The sequence below is a fragment of the Bos indicus genome, chromosome 23, assembly GCF_029378745.1.
Source record: "Bos indicus isolate NIAB-ARS_2022 breed Sahiwal x Tharparkar chromosome 23, NIAB-ARS_B.indTharparkar_mat_pri_1.0, whole genome shotgun sequence".
Classification (NCBI taxonomy): Eukaryota; Metazoa; Chordata; class Mammalia; order Artiodactyla; family Bovidae; genus Bos; species Bos indicus.
Window position 1 is genome coordinate 32328760 of NC_091782.1, and position 12210 is coordinate 32340969.

The following is a 12210-nucleotide window of genomic DNA, read 5'->3' on the forward strand; positions in this document are numbered from 1 at the left end:
TTCTCTCTCTCTCAACAAACATGCATCCATTTTTGTTTACAAAATTAATTTCTGCTCGCTGTTAAAAATCTAAAAACATATAAAAGTAGAAGAAAAGCATACCAAACCTCACTTCTAATCAGAGGAGTCAAGAATATACTGGAAGCCCTATCTAGCCCATGCTGTTTTATAATTAAACTTCAATCTTTATATGAAGACAGATTTCAGAATATCAAAAACAGGAAAGAAAAGATTGTATGAAGAGTAAAATCGGTGTTTTTTTCTTTCTCTTTTCACAAATTACTATTAACACAGCTACTTGCACTTTAAAGGGTCTTTTTAAAAAACGTACACAAAATATAAGTATCAGTGAGTAATATAAAATATAATTCTGGTTTGTACCTAAATAGATGTGATCCCTGACTTAATCTTTATACAGCAACATGAAAATTGGCAGACTAAGCCAGAAATGACCAGGGAAGTGATTCTTAAGACTCTAAATATTCATAGATGATAGACACACATGAGAAATGGAAAATATTTTCAAAATATTTGGATATTTTGTCTTCTTGAATTCAAAATCGTGTAAGAAAAAAAAAATGGGTTAAAAAAAACAAAGCTAGGGGGGACTTCCCTGTGGTCCCGTGGCTAAGACTCCATGCTCCCAAGATAGGGGGCCTGAGTTCAATCCTTGGTCAGGGAACTAGATCCCACGTGCTGCAACTGAAGGGCCCACACGCTGCCACAAAGATTGAAGATCTTGTGTGTCACAGCTAAGACCCAGTACAGCCAAAAAAAAAAAAAAAGCTGAGGCTTCCCTAGTGGTTCAGTGGTATAAAGAATCCACCTGCCAATGCAGGAGACACAGCTTTGATCCCTGATCCAGGAGGATCTCACATGCCCCCACATGCCACAGAGCGGCTAAGCCAATGCGCCTCAGCTATTAAGCCTGTGCTCTAGAGCCCAGGAGCCCACAACTACCAAAGCCTGGGCACCCTAGAGCCCATGTTCCCCAACCAGAGAAGCCACAGCAATAAGAATCCCAGGTCCCGCAACTAGAGAGTAGTCCCTGCTTGCCACGACTAGAGAAAAACCCTCGAAGCAACAAAGACCCAGCAGAGCCAAAAATAAATAAAATTATATATATTAAAAAAAAAAAAACTGAATGTCCTTGAACATGTCTGAATCTGTGACCCCATGGACTGTAGCCTACCAGGCTCCTCTGTCCATGGAATTTTCCAGGCAAGAATATTGGAGTGGGTTACCATTTCTTACTCCATGGGAACTTCCTGATCCAGAGATCAAACCCACATCTCTTGCATCTCCTGCATTGTCAGGGGGATTCTTTACCACTGAGCCACAGGGAAGCCTGTCCTTGGTCATAACCCTGTGACAGGATTTGAGACACCATACATCTTTTACTGGGCACTGTGTTATTAGGGCAGTGACAGGATTGCAGAACCAGCTACCAGTGGTGTTGAAAAATGTGTGTTTCATTTCTTAGTTATCTTGAAATCTCTGAAGTTCTTGAGAACCCTCAAGGACCTGAACAGTGCTCAGAAGGGTTCCAAATCTGTCACTATTTTCAGATCAGAATACTCAAGGTGCCAGGAAGTGGGTGGAGGATGATGGGATGATACAATGTATAAAATCTTCTCAAGATACTGGTCCAGTCCAAACCAGGAAACTAGTTGGACAAAAGTGGATGCCCCAGGGGAGCAACATCCCCTGTTGCACAGTGAAGACCTAAGATGATGAAGGCAGAGAACTGTGGCTTCACCGGAGTCTGTTGCACTTGAGTGGTATAAAGTCTAGGAGGTCTCAATCCTGCCACTGCTCTGGAAAGTCCAGATGTCATATCCCTTATGCCCTCCAGTGGCTGGCCCTGAAGAGAAAAAAGAGAAGTTGTTTTGGGGATAGCCAAGACCAGAGAAATGGAAAAAAAAAAAAAAAAAAATTCCCTTGCACTGGGAGATGAGGGGAGGTGAGAGACAGGTGTGAAAGCAGCAGTCCTGATCAGAATATTGCTTCTGATGACGATGATGGTAGTCTTTATAAAAAGAGAAGACCAAGAGATACAACTTTCCACTTCTCCCTTCCTCACCAATCCATGTAACAGATCTTAGCCCCAGAGAAAGCCACAGGCAGAAACTTCTGGGAGGGGCAGACTGCCCAGGAGGGTCTCAGGAACTCTGTCTGTTACAGCAGTTAAAACTTGACTGTGACTATCATGGTGATCATCATTCTCATTACTGGCACTACTACTGCTGTGGATTTTTTATGTTTTTGAACCAGAGGTTCGTACAATCTATCATGGAAAGACCTGAGCTAATTGGTTCCAAAACCAGTGTTGTCACAGGAATCTATTACCGGAACACACCATCCAGCAGGCATCTAGAATCAGTAAGGCTCTGCTAACCACAAAACCTTTGAGGAGAGTCCCTGGGGACAGTGTTCTAAAGTCCCAGAGAACCAGGACTCAGACCTTCTCAAACTGTCCTTTCCCATCTTGTTAAGCAGCCCATCCCTGGAAGTAAGACCCCAATACAGTCTCCCCCCATGAGAGATGCTGCAGAAATGTGGTATTTTCCCTGTGGACTGTGTGATTTTTAGGCTTTGAAAGTCCCCATGGTAGTTCTGGAAGCTGGATTCCCCAAACCTGGTAAAGAGTAGCCAAAGTCTCTTCCACAGCACATTGAATCTTTGTGATCTCATGAATACTCCTTGACTTGGTTTCAGGTCCCAGTAGACAGAAGCTGAGACTAGGATTCAGGTACACATAATTTATTGAGAGAGTAGTCTAAGGGAATCAGTGAAGAAAGACAGGGTAGGGGAGAGAAGTAAGGATGCAATTTCTGATGGAGTTCAGTTTCAGATAAATTGCACTATAATTATTTCCACCGTGAAGGAAGACGGATGGACTTTTGTAACTCACGTCCATCAATCATTAGCTATGGGCTCACCCTCCGACCCCAGAGGCATAACCAATGTGAGACGGCCCCCCTAGGTTAAAGGAAATTCTCTGAAGAAGATGGCAGCTGAGGATAATGAGACTTGGCTTTGGAACTGTGACGACCCTGAGAAGAGTCTTAGGTTTGCCGGCAGAGTTTAAGGGGTCAGCGAAAAGAAGTTATATTTCTTGTCCGCAACCGGAAAACAGACGAGTTCCCCTCCCCACTCCCAGCCCCCTCATCTCTAACCACCTGGAATTCGAGGCCCGACCTTTTAAAGAACCTGTTGTAAAAGATATGGAAAGAAACATCTGTGCGACAGACGCCCTTTTTCGCGGAATACGTTCATGGTCTTAATTTCCAAAGTTCAGGGCTGGGATCCGTGATGCGCATCTTCGCACCCACCCGGGCTCTGCGAGATCCCACCCTAAGGACGGAGTCTGGACCCTCCTCGGGTCTCCCCTCCCCTGTCCCGGGCCTCCCTGCCCACGTCACCTCAGTCGTCTCAGCTCCCGCCTGTCCTTGGGGCCCCCAGACCCACCCCAGCTCCCACGGCCCTTCCCCCACCCACACGGGGTCTCCTGGGGACGCGCAGTTACGAACCTGTGCGCAGCGCCCCCTAGTCCGGCTTTCTGCTCGTGCCCCCCAGGAGGGGGAGGGGATGCGACCGAGGGTAGAGGGCACCGGGGAGGGGGAGGGGCGCACCGAGGGGTGCAGGGACCGGGTTAGAGGGGAGAAGGCGTTACCTTTTCTACGAGCTGATTTTCTAGACAACCTGAGTCCGAGAGAAACAGAGGAGGACAAGAAGTCGGGAGGAACTGAAGTGAACAGTCTTTTTCCGGGTTGGACTTTTTCAAGCGCTCACCAAATTTCCTGAGGCGGAAGCTGCCGAGGTTCCTGCCGACCCCTATCCCCACTCCCACCTCCACACCCGTCCCAAAAGGCTCCGGGTGGAAAGATGTCACAATAGATTTTGACCGTGCTCTTGAGAATGACAGCGCGGGGTTTGAAGAGAAACTGCACGGGCTGACACCTGTAGCTGAAGGAAGATGGCCCCTGGGTCCAGCCCCTCGGCTCCACCCGAAAGATGCAGGTTCCTCCTCCCACCAGTCTGGCGCCTTCAGGTACCTCAAATGAGTTACTTTATCACATATGGCCCGTTATTTCCTGCAAATCCTTGAAGTTTTTTTTTTTTTATTATTACATATATTAAAAAAATACATATAATAGTCTTTATCACTTATTTCCTAGCTGCGAGTTTCTGTGACTCTTTTCCTTGGGATAACAGAAATACCCTTGACTAACGCTCCACCTGCCTATTACCGTTTCTGTCCTATTTTTCTGCCTTCAACGCGTTCTAGAAAGTGAAGCATCTCCCTGGAGTTGGCATAGTACAGCATAGTTTCGGAAGGCAAAAGATTAACAACTGGATTGTTGTTGTTTAGACGCTAGGTCCTGTCTGACTCTTTTTCGAACCCATGGACTATAGCCCACCAGATTCCTCTGTCCATGGGATTTCCCAGGCAAGAATACGGCGGTGGATTGCCATTTCCCAGGCAAGAATACCGGGCTAGGTTGCCATTTCTTTCTCCAGGTAATCTTCCCGACCCAGGGATGGAATCCCCGTCTGGTGCATTGCCAGGAGGATTCTTTACCACTGAGCCAACAACCGGATTGTTGTTGTTCAGTGACTAAGTAGTGCCCGACTCTTTGCGACCCCATGGACTGCAGCTCTCCAGGCTTCCCTGTCCTTCACTATCTCCCGGAGTTTGCTTGAACTCAGGTCCATTGAGTCCATGCGACCATCCAACCATCTCATCCTCTGTCACCTGCTTCTCCTCTTGCCCTTCTCCAGCATCAGGGTCTTTCCCGATGAGTCAGCTCTTTTCATCAGGTGGCTAAAGTATTGGAGCTTCAGCTTCATCATCAGTCTTTCCAATGAATATTCAAGGTTGATTTCCTTTAGGATTGACTAGTTTGATCTCCTTGCAGTCTAAGAGACTCTTGAGAGTCTTCTCCAGCACCACAATTCCTAAGTATCAATTCTTCATCGCTCAGCCTTCTTTATGGTCCAACTCTCACAGCTGTACGTGATTACTGGAAAAACCACAGCTTTGACCACAGGGACCTTTGTTAGCAAAGTGATTTCTCTGCTTTTTAATATACCTGTAGGTTTGTCATAGCTTTTCTTCCATGGAGCAAGCGTCTTTTAATTTTGTGGCTGCAGTCACCATCCACAGTGATATTGGAGCTCAAGAAAATAAAATCTGTCACTTTTTCCACTTTTTCCCCATCTATTTGCCATGAAGTGATGGGACCGGATGCCATAATCTTAGTTTTTTGAATGTTGAGTTTTAAGACAACTATTTCACTCTCCTTTCACTCTCATCAAGAGGCTTTTAGTTCCTCTTTGCTTTCTGCCATGAGTGGTATCATCTGTATATCTGAGGATTTTATTTTCTTGGGCTCCACAATCACTGTGGACGGTGACTGCAGCCATGAGATTAAAAGACACTTGCTCCTTGGAAGAAAAGCTATGAGAAACCTATACCAAACCTGCTAAAAAGCAGAAGCATCACCTTGCCAATAAAGGTCCCTATAGACAAAGCTATGTTTTTTTCCATAGCTTTTGTTGATATTTCTTGATTACAGCTTGTGAGTCATCCAGCCTGGCATTTTGTATGATAAATACTCTGCATATAAGTTTAAACACGGTGATGATATACAGTCTTAATGTACTCCTTTCCCAATTTTGAACCAGTCCATTGTTCCATGTCCAGTTCTAACTGTTGCTTCTTATCCTGCATACAGGTGTCTCAGGAGGCAAGTAAGGTGGTCTGGTATCCCTATCTCTTGAAGAATTTTCTAGTTGGTCTTGATCCACACAAAGGTTCAGTGTAGTCAATGAAACAGAAGTAGATGTTTTGTTTGAAATTCCCTTACTTTTTCTATGATCCAACGGATGTTGGCAATATGATCTCTGGTTCCTTTGCCTTTTTTAAATCCAGTTTGTACATCTGGAAGTTCTTGGTTCAGAAGTTCCAGAACTTCCTCAGTTTTGGAAGTTCACATACTGCTGAAGCCTAGCTTGAAGGATTTTGAGCATTACTTTGTTAGCATCATCTATTACTCACTGGGAGAAGACATCTTGATTCAGTTCAAGTGTACTTGTTCCTAGATTTGAGAAAAGTTTGGAACCAATCAATTAAATGGCATAAAACAAGAAAAAAGTTGAAACACTCACCCCAGTTCCTCTAGTTTGATGGGTAAAGCAATGTATGTTCTCTATAGAGAAGAACATGGGGTTTTGAGGTAATTTCAATGAAAGAAAAAATCATCCCAGTGAAACCATTGGCTACATTTTTGTTCCCTTAGCTTTCTGCCACAGTATTCTACAAGGTAGAGAATCTGGTGATCAGTTCCTGGTGTTCAGTCACTGCTCCCAAAGTTTCCTTCCTATTCAAACACGGAGCCATGACAGCAATCAAGAGTTAATCGCCCTATTTTAAGATGTGGTTACTTGTATCTTCTAGCTCACCAGTCTTTCAGGCAACATTGATGATCACAAAATGGCCCTAGATTTTTCTATGAATGAAATCACAGTGACTGTATGGAGTCTTACTCTAGCCAAAATACATGAGATTTTATCATTTTTATTCAACAAGTGTCTGACTAGTTTGTTTGGGCACTGGTCTCTCAAGTCAAACTTAAGCTCAGGAAGTCCCCAAGGTCTTTGACAGACATCATAACCACTCTTTACCATCCTCAGAGAAAAAGTTGGGGACCTTTTTATGCTGGCCACCTCCTCACTCACACCCAGTAATTCAACCATCTTGTCTAGAAATAAGTTGTTCAGATTTCTAATTTATCAGTGACTTGTAAAACAAAAATTTTAACTGACCTTTCCTAGTTTACAAATTTCCTCCCTAGTTACTTTGTTACTACATTGCTCTAAATTTGTAATCTTCAAAGCAATAGTTTCTTCTTTAAGGTTGTAAGGAACCTTCCTTAAATCAACTATATCCCTAGAGTAGAACAGAATAAACCACTGCAAGTCAGTAGATGTTACTCTAGTTTCTAGCTCTTCATACTCTTGTAGAGCCAAGAGCTTCATGTGAGGAGGGCAAATGCATGGACAAGATTCTCCAGAACAGAGCTGGGTTGTACTAGGCTGCTGCTGAGTCACTTCAGTCGTGTCCGACTCTGTGCGACCCCATAGACGGCAGCCCACCAGGATGCCCCGTCCCTGGGATTCTCCAGGCAAGAACACTGGAGTGGGTTGCCATTTCCTTCTCCAATGCATGAAAGTGAAAAGTGAAAGTGAAGTCGCTCAGTCATGTCCGACCCTCAGCGACCCCATGGGCTGCAGCCTTCCAGGCTCCTCCTTCCATGGGATTTTCCAGGCAAGAGTACTGGAGTGGGGTGCCATTGTCTTCTCTTGTACTAGGCCAGGGTTCTTGAAAAATAATGCAGATAGCGATTGGCATTAAATATTTTCCGCAAAGTAGTTGACATTGTAGGGGGTGTAGCTCAGTGGTAGAGCGCGTGCTTAGCATGCACGAGGCCCCGGGTTCAATCCCCGGCACCTCCAGTTAGAATTTGGCTTCTTGTGTAGCAGTTCTTCAGAACTACTCAAAATGGTTCTTAGTTTTTCCTACCTGTTGAAACTTGTCACTCATAACTCGTGCTGATTTGCTCAAACTTATTTGTCAACCTTTTATTTTTGTAATTGGAGAATGTTGCTTTACAATATTCTGTTGGTTTCTGCCGTACAACCATGCTAATCAGTCGTAATTATATACATATCCCCTCCTTCTGGAACTTGCCTCCCTTCCCTCTAGCCTTCCACCTCCCATCCCCCACCCTTCTAGGTTATCACAGAGCTCCAGGCTGGACTCCCTGTGTTATATAGCAACTTCCCACTTTATACGTGATAGTATTTATATATGTCAATGCTACTTTCTCAGTTCATCTCAGAGCCATCTACAGGGTAGTGTAGTCTTTTTTTTTTTCCTTAAGCTCCCCCCATTCCTGCGCCCTATTGGAGCAAAGTAAAATGAGGTAGATTTAACTCTCCTATAGTCACTCAGGTGGCTCTATGGCTTAGTTGGTTAAAGCGCCTGTCTCGTAAACAGGAGATCCTGGGTTCGACTCCCAGTAGGGCCTTACCTTTTTGCTCGAAGGTAGGTAGGGCAAACTCCTGAAAATTTTATTTTGGCTAGTTAACTGTGTCTTCTTACTGATCCTCCACAAATTCTCAACGAAAGTTAACAGCCCTAGAACTCTATCAGATACATTATAGGTTGTTTGATTGCAACTGCCTCAGATTCCTTACTTTTAAAAAGAAGTACATTCTTAAGAGATGACAATTCAAATGCAAGCCACCTAATACTGCATGTGACTTTATACCTCAATCACTTTTCAAATAGGTTTTGCATTAAACTGTGGTAAAATGTTTTTGATCACCTACAGTGTGTTACTGTTTTAAAGTATCCAGAGAGAAAGATATGTATAAATCTCTCTAGACTCTAACAATCTCTAGCTCTACAATTGATTTCATTAAATAAGATAATGAACAATGAACCTATTACTAGCTACAAAGGAAAATTAGGATGTTTGCAGGGTCGTGCTTGACATTTTGAAGGGACTATGAGGAAGAACAGTATATTCCCATGCTATCTCTCTTAAGGAAAACATTAGAGTATTTCAGGAATGATGATCAACTGGAAGGAAAAATGTCCTAGATACAAACACCCTAGAGCTAGGACAAAGTCGCTGTGAAAAGAGCAAGCTGGAGAATTCTGCCAGATATCTAAGGAAACTTAGATTCAGCCCTAGAGACTTATGGAGCTTCCTTATCTTTTTGTCTCCTATTGATTCATCAATTAATTCAACAATGTAAGCTGCTGGTTTTTTATATACCAGGCATATTTCTGTCTGTCTTTCCTTTTATTTTCAGTTACATTTTTTCCCATATTATGGGAACTTTTAAGATCTACTGTCTTAGCAACTTTTAAATATGCAATTCAATATTGTTAACTATAGTCACCAACCTGTGCATTACATCCCCAGGACTTATTTATCTCATAAATGGAAGTTTGCACCTTTTGACCACGTTCACTCATTTTGCCTGCCACCCCTCATCCCTGCTGCCTCCAGTAACCACCCCAGGAATATTTCTAAGGGCAGGAAATACAGTAGCAAACAAAGCTAACAAAAAGCACTGCTGTCACGGATCTCACATTCTGCTGGGGGTGACATGAAAAATAAAGAAAATTAATATATAAAATAAGTAAGCATATAAGATACTGATGAAGTCTGCGGAGAAGAATAAAGCAATGAAAGAGTATGGGGACAGCATAGGATAGAGCTGGACTAACCAGAGTGTCATCTGTTCTTTAATAAAATCACTGACATGTTAAAATATAATTTTTTAACTTTTTAATGAGAAATGGTTACAAAGTGGCTACTATTATTACTCTAAGAACTTGAGTAGCAATATTAAATAGAAAACTGATGCCCCTTCCCCCAACAATGCCTGGATCTCACTTCTGTTCATTTTGATTAGGGCTTTATTTAACTAGTTCCCACTGCCTGTACTCAAATCTCAACTGTTCCACTTATTAGTTACGGGAGCTTTGGTAACTCTCAGTGGGCATCACTATCTTCATGTATAAAAGAGAAATAGTAATAAGCCTACCTAACAGAGTTAATGGGAGGACTTGTGGAGTAAATACACATAAAATATTTTAGAAGGATATCTAGCACATAAAGAAGCAATCAATAAAATAAAATAAGAATTGATTATACACAGAGCCTCTCATTCCAAATCTGGGTGATTTAGGTGATGATATTTGGAAGTTTTGAAAGGACAAGATTTAGATATGTTGATGGTGAAATGAGTTAAGATTTGGGGAAAATTGGAATGGAGTGAATATTTTTTTCATGTGACACAAGTGTGAATCTTTGGGGACCAGCAGGAAGACTATGGTAGGTATAATTATGTCTCACACCCCCCACCCTGAGATGCCCATTTCCTAATCTCTAAAACCTGGGTAATATGTTATCTTGCCAGGCAAAAGGAATGTGATTAAGAATCTGGAGATAGGGAGATTATCTTGGATATTTGGGTGGCTCTATGTAATCAAAGTGTCCTTATAAGAGGGTGGTAGCTGAGTCAGAGTTAGAGAAGGAGATGAGACAACAGAAGAGAGGTCCGAGTGAAGTGAACATGAGTCAAGGAATAGGAGCATCCTCTAGAAGCTAGAAAAAGCAAGGAGTAATTTCTCCCCAAGACCTCTAGAGAGGGGGCAGCTCGGCTACACCTTGATTTTAATCCCACAAGACCCATTTCAGACTTCTGACCTCCAGAGTTGTAAAATAATAAATTTATGCTATTTTATGGAGAAGGCAATGGCACCCCACTCCAGTACTCTTGCCTGGAAAATCCCATGGATGGAGGAGCCTAGTAGGCTGCAGTTCATGGGGTCGCTAAGAGGTGGACACGACTGAGCGATTTCACTTTCATCGCTTTCATGCACTGGAGAAGGAGGTGGTGGCCCACTCCCGGTGTTCTTGCTTGGAGAATCCCAGGGACGGGGGAGCCTGGTGGGCTGCTGTCTCTGGGATGACACAGAGTCGGACACGACTGAAGTGACTTGGCAGTATGCTATTTTAAGGTAATAAATTTTTGCTAATTTTCTAGTGCAGCAGAGACGGTTAATCCAGATATATGGTTATAGGAAACATATTGAAAAACTGCTTTGCTGCCTAAGGAACCTGGTTCGAAAGAAATCAGCTAAACTTCTTGAAGGACTACAGTTCCATTTATAATCGCATCATGTTGACAGGGAGTTAGTCCTGGGGCCTAGATTTCACACAGAACTTGATTGGTGGGATAGGGAATTTTGTTCCTTACCCCGCTTCTTTCTCAAATGAAAGCATGTAGGAGTCAGAAAACTACTGTGCCTTCTCTGAGGTTCGAACTCAGGACCTTCAGATTATGAGACTGACGCGCTGCCTACTGCGCTAAGAAGGCTCTGAGACAAAAAGGTTTCAGTAGAACTATCGATTCTCTTTCATGTTTATACAAATTTTCTGAGAAGTTATATTTTTCAAACAGAGTGCAAGATAAGAGTATGTGCTGTGGCATATATACTGTTGCTCTGAGTATGTCATAATGATCAAAATTATTTCAGGATTTCATCCATGAATAAATATGCAACACGGTGAATTTTTTTTCTCCCACTATGCTTTAAATGGCAACCCACTCCAGTATCCTTGCCTGGAAAATCTCATGGACAGAGGAGCCTGGTGGGCTGCAGTCCATGGGGTCTCGAAGAGTCGAACATGACTGAGCGACTAACACACACACACACATGCTTTAAATACCACTTACTGCTGGCAGACATCAGACTTCATTAGATTTCACTGTGCCCTACTTCACAACTACGTGTGTAGAAAGTGGCATACAGATACGAGGGGCCTGAGTTGGGTCCACAGGCTGGAAGATTTCCAGACTGAAACAGTGAGGACACAGAAATATGCTTAGCTCTGCTGAGGGCGAAGCTGGAGTATCCTTATCTAGCTCTGCATCTTCTTTGTCTGCCAGTATTCCCCTTAAAATCCATGTCTGACCAAGTCCGTGATCTGAAGGCCTTTCTATTCTGGCTAAAAGTCCAGAATAATGTAAACAGAGGCGAGATAAGGTGGAAGAAATGAGGTGAGATGATTGAAAATGGAGAAACAATACACTGGATTTCAATCTGGCAAAGTGAAAAATGTCCTAAAATAGATATTGTAGGACTGAAGTGTAAATCTTGTGTGTGCCATCTATTAAGTTAGGAAAAATAATTCACTTGGTTTTTTTGAGAATATGTCAATTTTTTAAAACTTCATTATCTGTAAAATAGGATAATATTCACAGTATTATTTAAAAGACTGAATTCGACATACAAAAAAGTTGTTCAATGAATACTAATAAATGATACAAATGATGATAGCAAACTGTATTGAGTGCATATTACGGGCAAGGTACTCTTATATGTGTGTTACATGTAGTGGCCATCTATCGTCTATCACTGTAGGCAACTTTTATTATTGTCATATCATTTACATATGATAAAAGTAAGACTGAATAAGTTTAAGTGACTTGCCGATAGGCTTGTGGCTACTCAGTAGATGAGAAGCAGTAGAACTCGGGCTCACTTAACTATGACTATGAAGCCACTCAGTCGTGTTCGACTCTTTGTGACCCCATCGACTACATAGCCCACCAGGC

At 42.8% G+C, this 12210-nt stretch overlaps 1 long non-coding RNA gene and 3 other non-coding genes across 4 annotated transcripts; 2 read left to right on the plus strand and 2 right to left on the minus strand.

The window, feature by feature from the left end:
- Window positions 1–298: 298 nt before the first annotated feature.
- Window positions 299–3999, minus strand: LOC139178821 (uncharacterized). The gene is made up of 2 exons (XR_011563290.1): window positions 3677–3999; window positions 299–1864 (listed from the first exon to the last, which is right to left on the minus strand). It is a non-coding gene; the product is annotated as an uncharacterized lncRNA (long non-coding RNA).
- Window positions 4000–7449: 3450 nt separating this feature from the next.
- TRNAA-AGC (transfer RNA alanine (anticodon AGC)) lies at window positions 7450–7521 on the plus strand. Its single transcript has one exon. It is a non-coding gene; the product is annotated as a tRNA-Ala (tRNA).
- A 501-nt stretch (window positions 7522–8022) lies between these two features.
- TRNAT-CGU (transfer RNA threonine (anticodon CGU)) lies at window positions 8023–8096 on the plus strand. The gene has a single exon. It is a non-coding gene; the product is annotated as a tRNA-Thr (tRNA).
- Window positions 8097–10895: 2799 nt separating this feature from the next.
- On the minus strand, window positions 10896–10968 carry TRNAM-CAU (transfer RNA methionine (anticodon CAU)). The gene has a single exon. It is a non-coding gene; the product is annotated as a tRNA-Met (tRNA).
- Between the last annotated feature and the right edge of the window lie 1242 nt (window positions 10969–12210).